Source organism: Crocodylus siamensis, chromosome 2 (genome assembly GCF_052110815.1).
Source record: "Crocodylus siamensis isolate JL-2025a chromosome 2, ASM5211081v1, whole genome shotgun sequence".
Taxonomy (NCBI): domain Eukaryota; kingdom Metazoa; phylum Chordata; order Crocodylia; family Crocodylidae; genus Crocodylus; species Crocodylus siamensis.
The window spans coordinates 151723391-151735531 of NC_143396.1; the positions used below are offsets into that span (position 1 = coordinate 151723391).

Sequence of the window (12141 nt, forward strand, 5' to 3'; positions counted from 1 at the left end):
GTTTTGACACAGAACGGTGTTTCATTTTGAGTTTTGTTTCATTTTGAAAAAGCTGTTCCGTTTTGTTTCATCGAAACTGTTTTGCTGACTTGATGCTGTTTTGACGTTTTGCTCGTAAGCTATAATGAGGAATCATGTAACTGCCTGTTACTTTGTCATTTCTTGCATGATTAAGATGGAACTTGCAGGATGGTAGCCTCTTCTGAGGCCATGAGGCCTGCCAAGTTTCAAGGAGATAGGTGCAGGGGTTTCTGGAGAAACTGCGGCTCAGGCTGCAGACAAGCAAAACTAGTGACATGGGTGACACTGTGTGTGTGTATGTTAAGGTGCCCCCTCACTGGCGGTGGGGCCTCTACATGACATGGTAGTTTGCTCCAGTGAGGATTCCTCCTCCCTCACAGCCTCAGTCCGGTCCACCACTTCAAATAGCAACAGGTAATCAAATTACTTAGTGAGCACCAGCACAGTAGCACCAGCAGTATTTCAGGCAGCCAAACTGCCACAGACTAGAGCCTGTCTCTCCTTTTTTGCAGGAGCTTCTTCTCCAGCAGTGGCCAGAGAACTCTCCCTGCCAGCCCGAGCTCTGGAACTTAGATGTGCCAAGGCAGACAAGGTTCTTTTCTTTGGCTCAATCTAATTTGGTATGTTTTAACAGATCAACTGAATAGTTAGTTACAGAAATTATCTTAACAAGCTTTCAGGTTGAAAAACCCTTTGTCAAGCTGAGGAAGCACCTGCAGTTGGTCTGTGCGTGTGCTGTTACTGGATGGAAGGAATAGTAAAGTCAGAGCCTGGCATGCAATGCAGGCAAGAAAGCCAGTCAGTGAAAATGGAAATGGAGGTGTCAGGGAGTGAGGGACAGGCTGGGGAGGGTGGGAAGGGGGTGTAGCAGTGCAGGTAAAAGTGGAGAGGTACCGGGGAGGTCATATGTCCAGCAGGTTATAGTGTGTCATAAATTGAATGTCTATATTGAGTCCATGAGTTTCTGTACATAGGAGGCTGATGAAGTAAAGTTCATAGGCCTGGCTCTGAAAAATGGTTCTGAACCTTGCTAACCTAACCTCATCACAGAACTGAAGCCAACTCCCTACAGCTGAAAACAAAACCTGCCAACAATCTCCAGTACCCCCACAAACTGCACACCAGAATCTATCAAATACAAAAATACCCAGGTACCTGTGGGGGCACATTCCTCACAAAAAAACACCCTGTCTTCAGTCTCTTAGGCCTGATCCTGAAAGGGAATTTACAATCCCACTCAGCTCTGGTAAGGGGGCTGCTGATCCCAATCTCCCCTAGCAAGGCCATCTCATGGATGCCTTCTGTTGCTCCACCAGCCTTTCAAGTATCAAGTATGTGGAGTTCCACTGAGTCTTCACATCCTGCATGATTTTGTGCTGTGGGACATTCAGCTCTGCTTGCTTATCTTGCAGCATCTTGCCCCCCTTCATGCTCCGGTGGAAGTACCTGCCACCTTCCTGCATTTGGAAATGAGCTTGCTGGTGGTGCTGGCGCCATCACCGGCAGCCGTGTCCCCCTCCAAGGCATCCCTGACAATGAGGTGGAACTTACATGCCACACAGCGGATGCCAGCAAAGTTGGCATCACAGACTCCCTCGACCATATTGGCCTCATTGTCAGTGACCATGAACCTGTGGATGAGCTCATCCTCCCCAATAAGCCACCCCTGCACCAAGCATTTCATGGCCCCTATGATCTCTGTTGCCATGTGCGACTCATCCATCACCTTTGCTTGAAGGAGAGCCTCACCAACAGCCTGACTGGTCATACCAGTGCCCTGTGAAGGACATGTAGGGATGATCTCCACCCTGGCTGGTGTAGATGTTCGAGGTGAAGTATAAAGCTACCTGTGGACCTGCCTCGCACAGCTCAGCCCTCAAGTACTCTCTGAATGTCTCATACAGGGAAGGTACTGCCATCTTGCTGAAGGTGGTACTTACGGGCACTTGGTAGGATGGGACCATGAGCCACCTGAACCCTGGCCGCTGAACTAAGGAGAAGGGCTGGCCATCAACAGCAAGTATCTCCCTTGCTCTGGATGATCTTGCTCGCCCTTGCAACATGCCCCCTTTTCTGTCCACGTTTCTCCCACTCTTCCAGGGTGGCCTGCCTCTGCGTTGAGGGGATGGGGGCTTTGGAGTGAGAGGGGGACTTCCCTTTGGGCATGCTCCCACTGGTACCAGGCTGAGGAGGAGCAAGGACAAGAGGGTGGTGCCTGTGGAGATGCATTAGCATCCTCCTGGTGCTTGCTCATGTGTTTTGTTCCCTTGCCCCAGCTGGTTTTGGCTTGACAGTGCAGGCAGATGGCGTACGTGGGATCATTTGCCAACTCAAAATGATCCCAGACCACACTACCCGCTCACTTCTGGGGTGCGGGTGCATGTGTGGATGCTGCACTTTTCTCCTCCTCAGCAGGCAGAGGCGCAGCAACATGAGGACTAGACTCAGCTGAGCCACTTGCCTCCGCAACCTCTACCTCAGCAACTTTTGAAGTGCCTTCTGGAGAAGGAGACCTGGCCCTAGGGGAAACTTGAGGGGTGTGCAGCACAAACTCAGCTGATTCACCCTCCTTCCCCAGAGTTTCCCTTCCTATGGCACTCAGCTCCAGCTCCAGCTTTTCCTCTGGCACTGGAAGGCTCAGCATGGGAAGTGAAATACGGGTGGAGGAAACTGTCATGCTGGTGCTGCTGCTTGTTGTCATGGTGGTGGTGCAGGGGGTTATGGCTGATGCTCTTGGAGGGGATCCCTGCTAGTTGGAGGAAAAAAGCTGCATCTCTGTTTGGTAGAGGGGGGGAACTTACACCTCTCCCTCTACCCCCTCTTCCACCCCTCCCTGAAGGCTTGTCAGCTGCCTTTCCACCACACTTCATACTGTGTTTCATGGTGTCTTGCTTTTGTACAAATATGTAAATGTATCCATGTTTATATATAAATTCTCTAAGGTGTGTAGTTTTTTTATGCTGCAAGGTATAAATGTATCTGCGTTCCTGTACAAATTCTCTAAGGTGTGTAGTCTTCTATGCCGCAAGGTATAAATGTATAGAAATAAAATATAAATGCATCTCCCTTCCTATATAAATTAAATTCTGTAGTGTAATATCCTATCCAAAATAATTACAGAATTGAAAAGAATAAATCAATGAATATAATAATAAAATAAAAGCATCTAGAAGAAAGAAAAAGATATTCTGGAATCCCTCTTGCTAGGCTAGGCTAGCAAGTAGCAAATCATTCAGATCAATGCTAGTAGTATCCTTCATTGTCTAATGCTCCTGAGCTGTTGGAAGATAGCTCAGTAACTGTCGGATCCCAAGGCAGAAAGCAGGCCAGTTCAAACAATGCTGCGTTTTGTGCTGTTTTTCCATCCCTCCGCCAGAGAACTGGGATTGGAAGGGGCCTCAGAGAAGGGTCACAGTCACTAGCCAGCTACACAGTCAGTATGAGAGCAGTCCTTCCCCCCCTTCCCTCCTCTTCCCCCTCGCTCTCCTTACCTTCTGTTTCCCTACAGGCAAGCCCAGCTTGAGCTTTGAAGCTCGAAATGTTTCTAAACTTTTGAAATGTTTTGACTGCCCTTGTTTCATTTTGAGGCTGTTCGAAGCCCTCCATTTTGTTTTGATTTCGCTGTTTTGAGCTTGAAATGAGTCGAAACAGCATCAGAACGAAATGGATGGCAAAATTGCACACAGCCCTACTAAACATTTTATATGGTGGTACAATTTGTCAGGGTGCAAATGTGCTTTTTGCAAGGTCAGGATGACTGAGCGATTAGTATTTGTTTTAGAAGGAATATGTGTCTGTAGAGTCCCAAAAGTGAATCCTTCAGCTTGAAGGACCAAACACACTGACTTTTTTCAGTTCTCTAAACACTTTTAGTAAGTTTAAATTGAACTTTACATGAAAAGAAGCGTTTTCCTTTGTGGGATCTGGTTTTCTCTTATTACTTGAGAGATTTGGGTGCATGCCTCCTGTTAATGCTAATCTTATTTATGTGGTAGCCTATGTGTTGGGATGGATACACAAAAGGAAATTGTTTTGTGGGCATTTCTTTATTTTCTTACGTACTTCATCTGTTACGTGTTCAGCTCTAACTGGATAGTTGTGGTCGAATATATGTTTATGAGTCTGGTGCATAGTTTTTAGAAATGTGTGCAATAGTGTTAAACAGAGGACAAAAATATTTGCCATCCTGAGGTCTGAAGGGATCTGCTGTAATTTAAAAACAAAAAAAATAGTGTTACCAAACTGAGAGTGAAATATTTGGAGTCAAATGTGGAAAAATGTTTATAGTGTTGTATAGTTTTATTACTACAGACTGAAAGAAAACAGTTTATTGAATGACTTTCAGGGACTAAGAGATTTTGTACAGGTTGACTATCAAACAGTGGATAAGAAAGCTGTCCACTGCAGGAGACGTTTGTGGAGAGTTCATAGATCAGCAGTTCTGAAACTGTGGGCTGCGACTCCAGCAGATGGGGTTGCAACATCAGTGGATGGGGATGTGGGGGTGGGTATCTGTGAGTTGGGAGTGAGGGGCCATGCTGAGGAGATGGGATCATGCTTAGAAAATGGGGCAATACATGGGGTCGTGCTGAGGAAGGGTTTGGGAACCACTGTCATAGATTTCAATAACTGCATACTGTGGGCCAAGTACTTGTCAGCACTGACGGTCCTAAACACAGTGAAGTGGCTGCACTTCTGAAGTGGGCTGCACAACTAGAAAACAGGTTGCACAAGGGGCAGTGCATGAACGAACTGTATAGAAACAATGGCACTCTGCTTTATGCTGCATCCCTCTCTGCCATGTTACTTGTCCAGAAGACCTTTGGTGTGGAGCATAACCTGTGGATCCTTAGACTTAATGTTTTGCAGAGGCACTTCTGTAACATGCTATAGTGGTAGCAGGGGAGTACTTGCACAAAGTTGTCCTTTTCATCTCACCCAAACCTAGTAAATCCCTGATGCAGAACATGTCTACTTGGGCCTTGTCCATGGTGGTGGCAGGCAGGAGATAATATCTCCAAGTTCTCTTGTGAAATCACATTTATTGGCTTAATAAAAAGCACAGTTAGTATGTGCTGTGGGATTATTTCTTCCTGTCACAGGTGGGGCCCAGGTATCATAACTCCATTTGGACACTTCTTGGTGACAACTGGTCTTGTGGAGAAACTATTTTTATATTATATTAAAAGAATTATATCTAACAGCAAGCCTGCTGACACATCTTCTGGCTCCCTCTATTCTTTTTCAGTGGTAGTCTCTTGCTAAAGAGACTGTGGAGTGAAGTTAAGGCTATAGTAGAATCTTGAAATAGTTCAGTCTTTGAAGCTGCTGGAACAAGAGAACAAAACGTTCTCTCAGCATATTGCAGAACGAGGTGAGAATGAGCTGTTGTGTGTTGCTGAGACGTTGGAACAGGGAACTCTGTTAGGTTGAGACCAGGGACTGAAAAATGTACCCAGTGCCTAATAGCCAGGGTGAAAGATACTAGTGCTGCTATCCTACCCGGAGGCAGCCTCACTGAAATGCAAAGAATGAAAAGCTGTGCGCTGTATTTTATTGTTCACATGGTGCCAATCAAACATTTTTATAATGTTTTCACTTACTGCTCTCCTGCTTTTTTTAGATCTGGCTCCCCTCCCTTCCTGGCTTCACCTCCATTTTTTTCTTTCCTGTAAATGCTTTACTGTTGTCTACAGTCTTCCTTCCTTCCTTAACTGTCTTGTGTTCTTTTCTGAAATCCCCAAATTTTGTTGTTTCAATTTTGAATTCTCTTCTTTTAACCTATTGCACTTCTCCATGTAGGACCTGGAAGCGTTATTTGAAACCTCATAGCCAAAGGACTACACCTCCTAGCCAAAAATCAAAGCTAACTGCCCATAGATCAGAACGCAGGTGGGAAGCTAATCAACCTTCAGGAAAAATACTAGGATTTTCCAGCGGCCCTTGGTGGTGAGAGCCGGGCATGAGAGGATCTGTCTTTGATATTGGCTTAGGGCTAGCAGTTATGTAAATTTAAAGCTGCCTAACCCTTTCTGAGATAGGAGACTTTTGCAAGGAGAAGTAAAGTGATGTTTTCCTTGCTCAATTCCCCCAGAGAATCATGTTTTTCAGAAATCCTCCCTGACTTGATACTTGTTGGCTTCAGTGATTTCCAGAGGATTCTTAGTATCAGCTGTGCTTTACTTTAATTTGGTGAAACTATGCACAACTGAAGAGACAACAGAATGGATTTTTTGCAAAATGAAGCCAGCAATGCTTCATTTTCTCTTCACTTTTGTCTTCACTTTTGTTTGAAGTAGAATCATGGAAACATATCTGGGAGCCAAAGTGAAAAGAAGCAAAGATAGGTAGTGAGGGCAAGTTTGTTGGCCCACTATGGAAACCGTTGTATGAGGCCACAAGAAAATGGAAAAGTAAAATGAAAAGTAAGTGAATAGCTGTGACTGAGGATGACTCTGTTAGAGCTGCAAATAGAGTAGAAGAAAATCATATAGCCTACATAAATAGAGTACCAAGAAAGTAACCCAGGTATATTCTCAGCTAGGGATGTGAATGGTTAAATGAGTAATCATTTAATACAGGGGTCAGCTGAGGGTATGTGGAAGGCGCTAGGGGGTACTTGCGGGCAGGAGGAGATGGAGTGCCACCACCTACCACCCCATGCCACTGCATCCCAGGAGCAGGCCCAGGGTGGGGAGCGAAGACAGCAGCTCCCTTTTGTGAGCTGCACAGGTGCTGCTCGGCCAGTCGGACATGGGGAGGAGGGGGAGGTCACACAAGGCTGCCACCGCCATCCACCACCCCATACCACCACCACTGCCTTGTGAAATCCCCCCTTGCTCTGTGTCCTGCTGCTGCCAGCCCCACCCCGCTATCCCAGCTCCATCAGAAGTGTAGCCAGAAGGGGTACATTCCTTAAAAAAAAGTTGAAAACCCTTAATCAATGCGCCCAGTGATAACCAGTTCTAACTTACCAGTTATTATTTAGTGCAGGGCAGGGTGCAGTCTGGAGAGAAGAGGCGAAAGGGAAGCCATGCAGTGCCCCAGCAGGAACTGGGAGACTGCAGGGCAGGAGGGACGTAGGGAGGAGGGGGAGACATGACTAGTACCTATTAGGGGTGACTGGTTCCTCCTGAGTCTGGGGGGGGGGGACACAGTTTGTGGGTAGGCCAAAAGCCCCATATCCACTTCTATACTTCTGTGTAGTGCCTTAGTGCCCCCCCCCCAATACACTGCCAGCCTGCGTGGCACAAAAACTGCCCCATCTAGAATGATACCAAATTGGGGACCAATCTCGGGGGGGGGGGGTGTATGTACCCCACCCCCCACTCCCCCCTTACCAGTTGCCAATGGTCAAGTCTGGGCAGGCACCGCCTCAGGCCTCAGCACCCCTCCCAGTCTGTCTTTATAGAGCTGTGGGCTGAAGCCCAGTTCCCGAGCACTTGTCTCTATCCCTGTGCTTGGTTGCATGCAGCACCTTATGTTGCTGCAGCTGCTGCTGCTGGCAGCACCTGCATGCACCCCTCAGCCAGACCTACAGCAGACTGGCAGGGGCAAGGTGGAGGCAAAGGGGCATGGGTAAACTCTCTTGGGCCTGTGGCTCAGCTCCCAGTGTGCTCTGTCTGCTGTCCTGTCTGCGCCTGGGCCTAGAACCAGGCTCTGAGAGGACCCACCCACCTGCCCGGTTTGTCTTGAGGCACAGCCCTAGGGAGCTGGGGCCCCAAGGAGGCCCTACTGCGCCTTGGGCAGGCTGGAAGCACACTGCTGGTGCTGGACTGGTAAGGGGTACCCTGCAGGTCAGGCCAGAGCAGCCTTATGTGGGCCAGGCCGGGGGTTGCCATATCGATTAATTGTTTAACCATTATAACTATAACAGGTTAAATGGATACTTTTTAAGTTGGTATTTATATCCCCAGTCTCAGCAAGATGAAAACATGTAGGGGAGAGGTCAGTGCATTCATTTCTGTTCTTAAATGAAAAGAAAGCTGAGTTGCTGACTGTAAAAGGCTAGGACAGGGGTTGGTAACCTATGGCTTGTGGAACCTTTAGATCCAACCCACGGGCCTGATGGTTCACCAACATTCAGGTGGTAGGTGACACCTCTGCAGGCACTCTCCCTGTTCTGTCCTGGGGACAGATGTCACTGTGGACGTTCTGCCTATTGCCTCCATGGGAAGAACTGCCAGTTGCAGGTGCTTTTCCCATGGCATCTGTGGAGACAGGTGGTGGCAGTGTCCTAGCACCTGCTTGCCTGCCTCTGACCTAGGGTGGTTCATTCCGGCCCACAGCCGGAAAAGGTTGCCTACCCCAGGGACAGGTACAAAGATATCATGTAAAGTACACTGCAGTAAGTTAACTTCTTGTGTACAGTGAGCTAAGATTTTGTGAAAAGATAATTTTTTTCTGATTTTTTTCAGTTGGTCTAATAAAAGGTATCATCTCTGAACCAAGAGCTCCAGAGTTTTGCATTTGTTTAAGGTTTTGTGAGGCACACTTGGAGGGAACTCAGAGAAGGTCTTCTAGCCTATCTGACTTTTAAATTTTAACTTGCAATGTAGACTGATTTGTTTTTTTTGCCTACTCAAGTGCATTAATTATGAATGATGTTAATACCTTGCACTGTAGTGATGATAAGAAGCTGAGCCCTTGAGTTGAGTAATGTTGGGGGAAAAACCCGAGTCATTAGAGGTGAAGTGGAATCTTTATATCAGTATATCAGTTCCTTTCCATCAGCTTCTCCTAAACTCCACCCTTGGCTTTATCCTGTATTTATAAAGCCAAATTCTGCTTTATTATGCTTACATGTCTATAATACTGCAGTGAAGGAGCCAAATTCAGATGCATCCAAGGACAGAATATGCTGCTTCCTCATTTTGGCTTGACTTAAAAGGTTATGTTAAAGAGGGTAAAATGGTTATGTTAAAGAGGATTATCTTAAAAGACTATCTTAAAAAGGATAAAATCAGAGGCCAGGGTTTGCTAGGGTCACTTGGGTAAATGGAATTAAATTAGTTCAGTCTGGCTTCTTTAATAAAGGCAAAGGAATCGTTTTAATATGTAAGGAGTGCAAAAAAAAGTCTCAATAAGGTATTCTAAAGAATCTAATGCACCTTACTATATATCTTATAAGAGCTGCAAATTAATGTACATGAAGGATAGGGGCAGAAATTACACATAAGCCACTGTAAGTGATTGGAAACTGGTTCAAATCTGTAACACAACTGAAGTTCAGTGCACATAAACCTCTTTCAAAATACGCAAAACTGGTTGAAGATAAACCTGGATGGATGTAGTACTGGATTTAACTGATGTAGGTTAAATTGTTTATTGAACTTCTTTACCAGATCCCCTCCAGATTCAAGTTAACGCACAGTCCCCCAGGATCCTGAGATGCTTTGCACCTCCCCAACCGGGACCCACCTTGAAGGGTGGGCAGGCTAGCCTTGGCCCAAACTGTCTACTCCAGCCGAGCAGAGAATCATGCTTGAGCAGTCTCCAGCTTCTGGCCTGAACCACTGCAGGCATGCGCCTGCTTTTCCAGAATCAAAATTAACGTCTTCACTTGCTTAATAGTTCAGTCTACACAGCTTACACTAACGTGGGAAAATTGAATTGATTCAGCCTTGCACTTTTTAACTCTCTGTACTTAGCTTAAATGTAACACTCCAAACATCGAGCTAATCCTGAGTCTTTCCTAAGCAAAGATCATCAAACTTAACTGTTGGTCAAATTCTACTACTTCTGCCGTATGGAGAAATTCCTCATTCCACATGTAATTAATGGCAATGAGTTAAGTCAGGGGTTGTCACCCAGTTGTACCTGGGAAGGCCCCATGGGGTATGGAGCAGCAGCATGGAGAAGCAGGGGCACCTCTGGTTTTGCTTTTGGCACTTCTGCCCCTGCCCCCCCGCTTGTTGACTGGTTGGGGGACTCCCTGCTTCTCCATTGCCTGCAGGGGGTACACCAACCAAAAAAGGTTGAAAACCCCTGAGTTAAGTAACTGAATATGGGAAGTCATCTTTGAGGTACTGTGTGTTTTGTGTTTTGTTTATATATTTATTTATTGACGCCTCCTTCTGTGGCTTGGGTGAAGTCTACTAAGGCAGCATTTTGCAACATTTTGAAAGCTGAGCCCTTTAAAGTTGAACGGGAAAATGAAACCATTCATGTCGTCTTCAGCATCGCTATATGTTCTTAAAGTTTTTCCCAAAAACAAGCAGCCATTCAGAGTTGATTATATAGATTGTCATAGTTTATTTCTGTTCTTTTTTTCATGACTTCGTGAGCAGTGAAACTTAATTTTGGCATTTAGGGTATTGTGATTAGTGTCTGCATTAGGGCTCCCAATGGAATAAATGAGGCATCTTGTACTTCTGAGCTCTTGTTTCAGGCTCTCTGGAAAGTCAGGCAGATGCTTTATTGCTTAGATTACCTTCTGGCCACATTATGAAGATAGAAAATAATGTTGCATTATGTTGATAAAAAGTAAATCAAACCTTTTATACTCTTTTTGAAGTTCATTGCTTCCTTTTGAGGTAGGCTCTACTTTGAACACACTTGTTCAGTGTAGTTAAAGTCTCATTTTTTCTCTCTTCTGCTGAAGATTGTTTTTCTTAGAATCTAGAAGATAAGGAAAGGCCGTATTATAATATTGAATATACATGTGCATCTCCCACTCTTGGGCTGGTAGAATTTGACTCTACAGATCTTCATAGCACAATAAATGGCATCTCAGTAGTCACGTACTGGCTTCAGAAGTTCTACCCATGGAGTTGGTCACTTAATCACTGTAAGCAAGTGTGGTAAAATCTATTTCCAGTTAAACTGGAATGAGTGATAACCTAATGCATCTGATGTCAGAACCATTATTATAAGAATGTTATTTAACAAAACCTAATTGTGTAATTAAGGACAGCATAGAAAGAATCCTGGCATTTTTTTGGTTCCTTAAAGATTTTCCCTTTGGGGAATCTACAGCACTGCACTTACCAGTGCCCGTTTGGGCCTCGGTTTAGCGATGCATGTAAGCAGGCTGTGCGGCCTCTGGGTTAAGGGAAACTGGGTTGCTGCTCTGTCTCCTTCCATTCATCAATAAGTAAGCAAAGACCCATCTGTCTAGTTTCAGCCTTGCCTTTCTTCTCCCGTAGTAAAAAGTGGGTGTAGGCAGAGTTGGAAGGGTCAGCATATCGCAGATTGACCTAAAAAGTTGGCACTGGCTATTATTTTAGGATTCCAGGACTGTGGTCTGCTCATCGTTTCACGTACTGTGGAAGAAAGGGGTGTAGAAATGGAGAGGTCCAGAATTTTTTGAGAGGGAATAAAGTAAAGAGGCCCTGGGGCATGCACAAAAAATATTGAGAAACATTAGTAGAATGGTTTCATTGGGTGTAAAATTCCATTAGAATTTGGGAGTCCAGAAATCTAGATAATATTTCCTGCTCTACTAGTACATTCAAAAGCTTCTCTGGGTTAAGAATATTCTCTGAATAGCTTCAAGATGTATAATTTAAAAAACAAGTGATTTGTCATTTAGTAAACATTACAGTATATATGTTGTGCTTTGAATTAATATTAGTGAGTGTTACTCTCAAATGCTGCATGAGAAACAAAGAAGACATTAACTTGAGGCGTAAAGTCAGCTTGCCATCTGCTGTGGCATGACACCCTTTATTAGCGATCAGCTTTACCCAGAATCTCATACAGACACTGTCATGAACAGGGATCCAGGCCAGAATGTGTGGCTGCAGGGCCTGAGTGAGAAGTGGGACAGAACTGAGGGCAGCTCTTCTAGGGGGGTGGGATAGGGCCTTGCTCCCTGCCACTACACACTCCTGGGGGGGCATGTGCCCCACAGGTTTGAATGCAGGGCGGGTGCAGGTCCTTGCCCTGCTGCCCTCCCCTTTGGGCCTCCGTGGCCCAGTGGATGGGACCTGGTGTGGCAGGTCAGAGAGAGGCCAGGTGGAGAAGGCCACCAGGTTCACAGCATGTGAGCTGGTTCCCCTCCTCCCCACCCTGTATCCACTGCCTGGTAGCAGCAGGAGGCACAATTCTTTACCGCTGCTGCTGCTGCTGCTGTGGGGTCAGGGTGTGCCTCACCATTAGGATTGCCAATTCTGACTG

At 45.7% G+C, this 12141-nt stretch overlaps 1 protein-coding gene across 8 annotated transcripts in view; it reads left to right on the forward strand.

The window, feature by feature from the left end:
• BMPR1B (bone morphogenetic protein receptor type 1B) overlaps window positions 1-12141 on the forward strand; it is a 495158-nt gene that overhangs the window by 204328 nt on the left and 278689 nt on the right. Inside the window, exon 4 of one of the 8 annotated variants that reach the window (XM_090037100.1) lies at window positions 534-641. The exons of the other annotated variants lie outside the window; for them this stretch is intronic. The gene's annotated coding sequence lies outside the window, so the exon portion shown is untranslated. The remainder of the gene's footprint in view (window positions 1-533; window positions 642-12141) is intronic. 8 annotated transcript variants of the gene reach the window in all.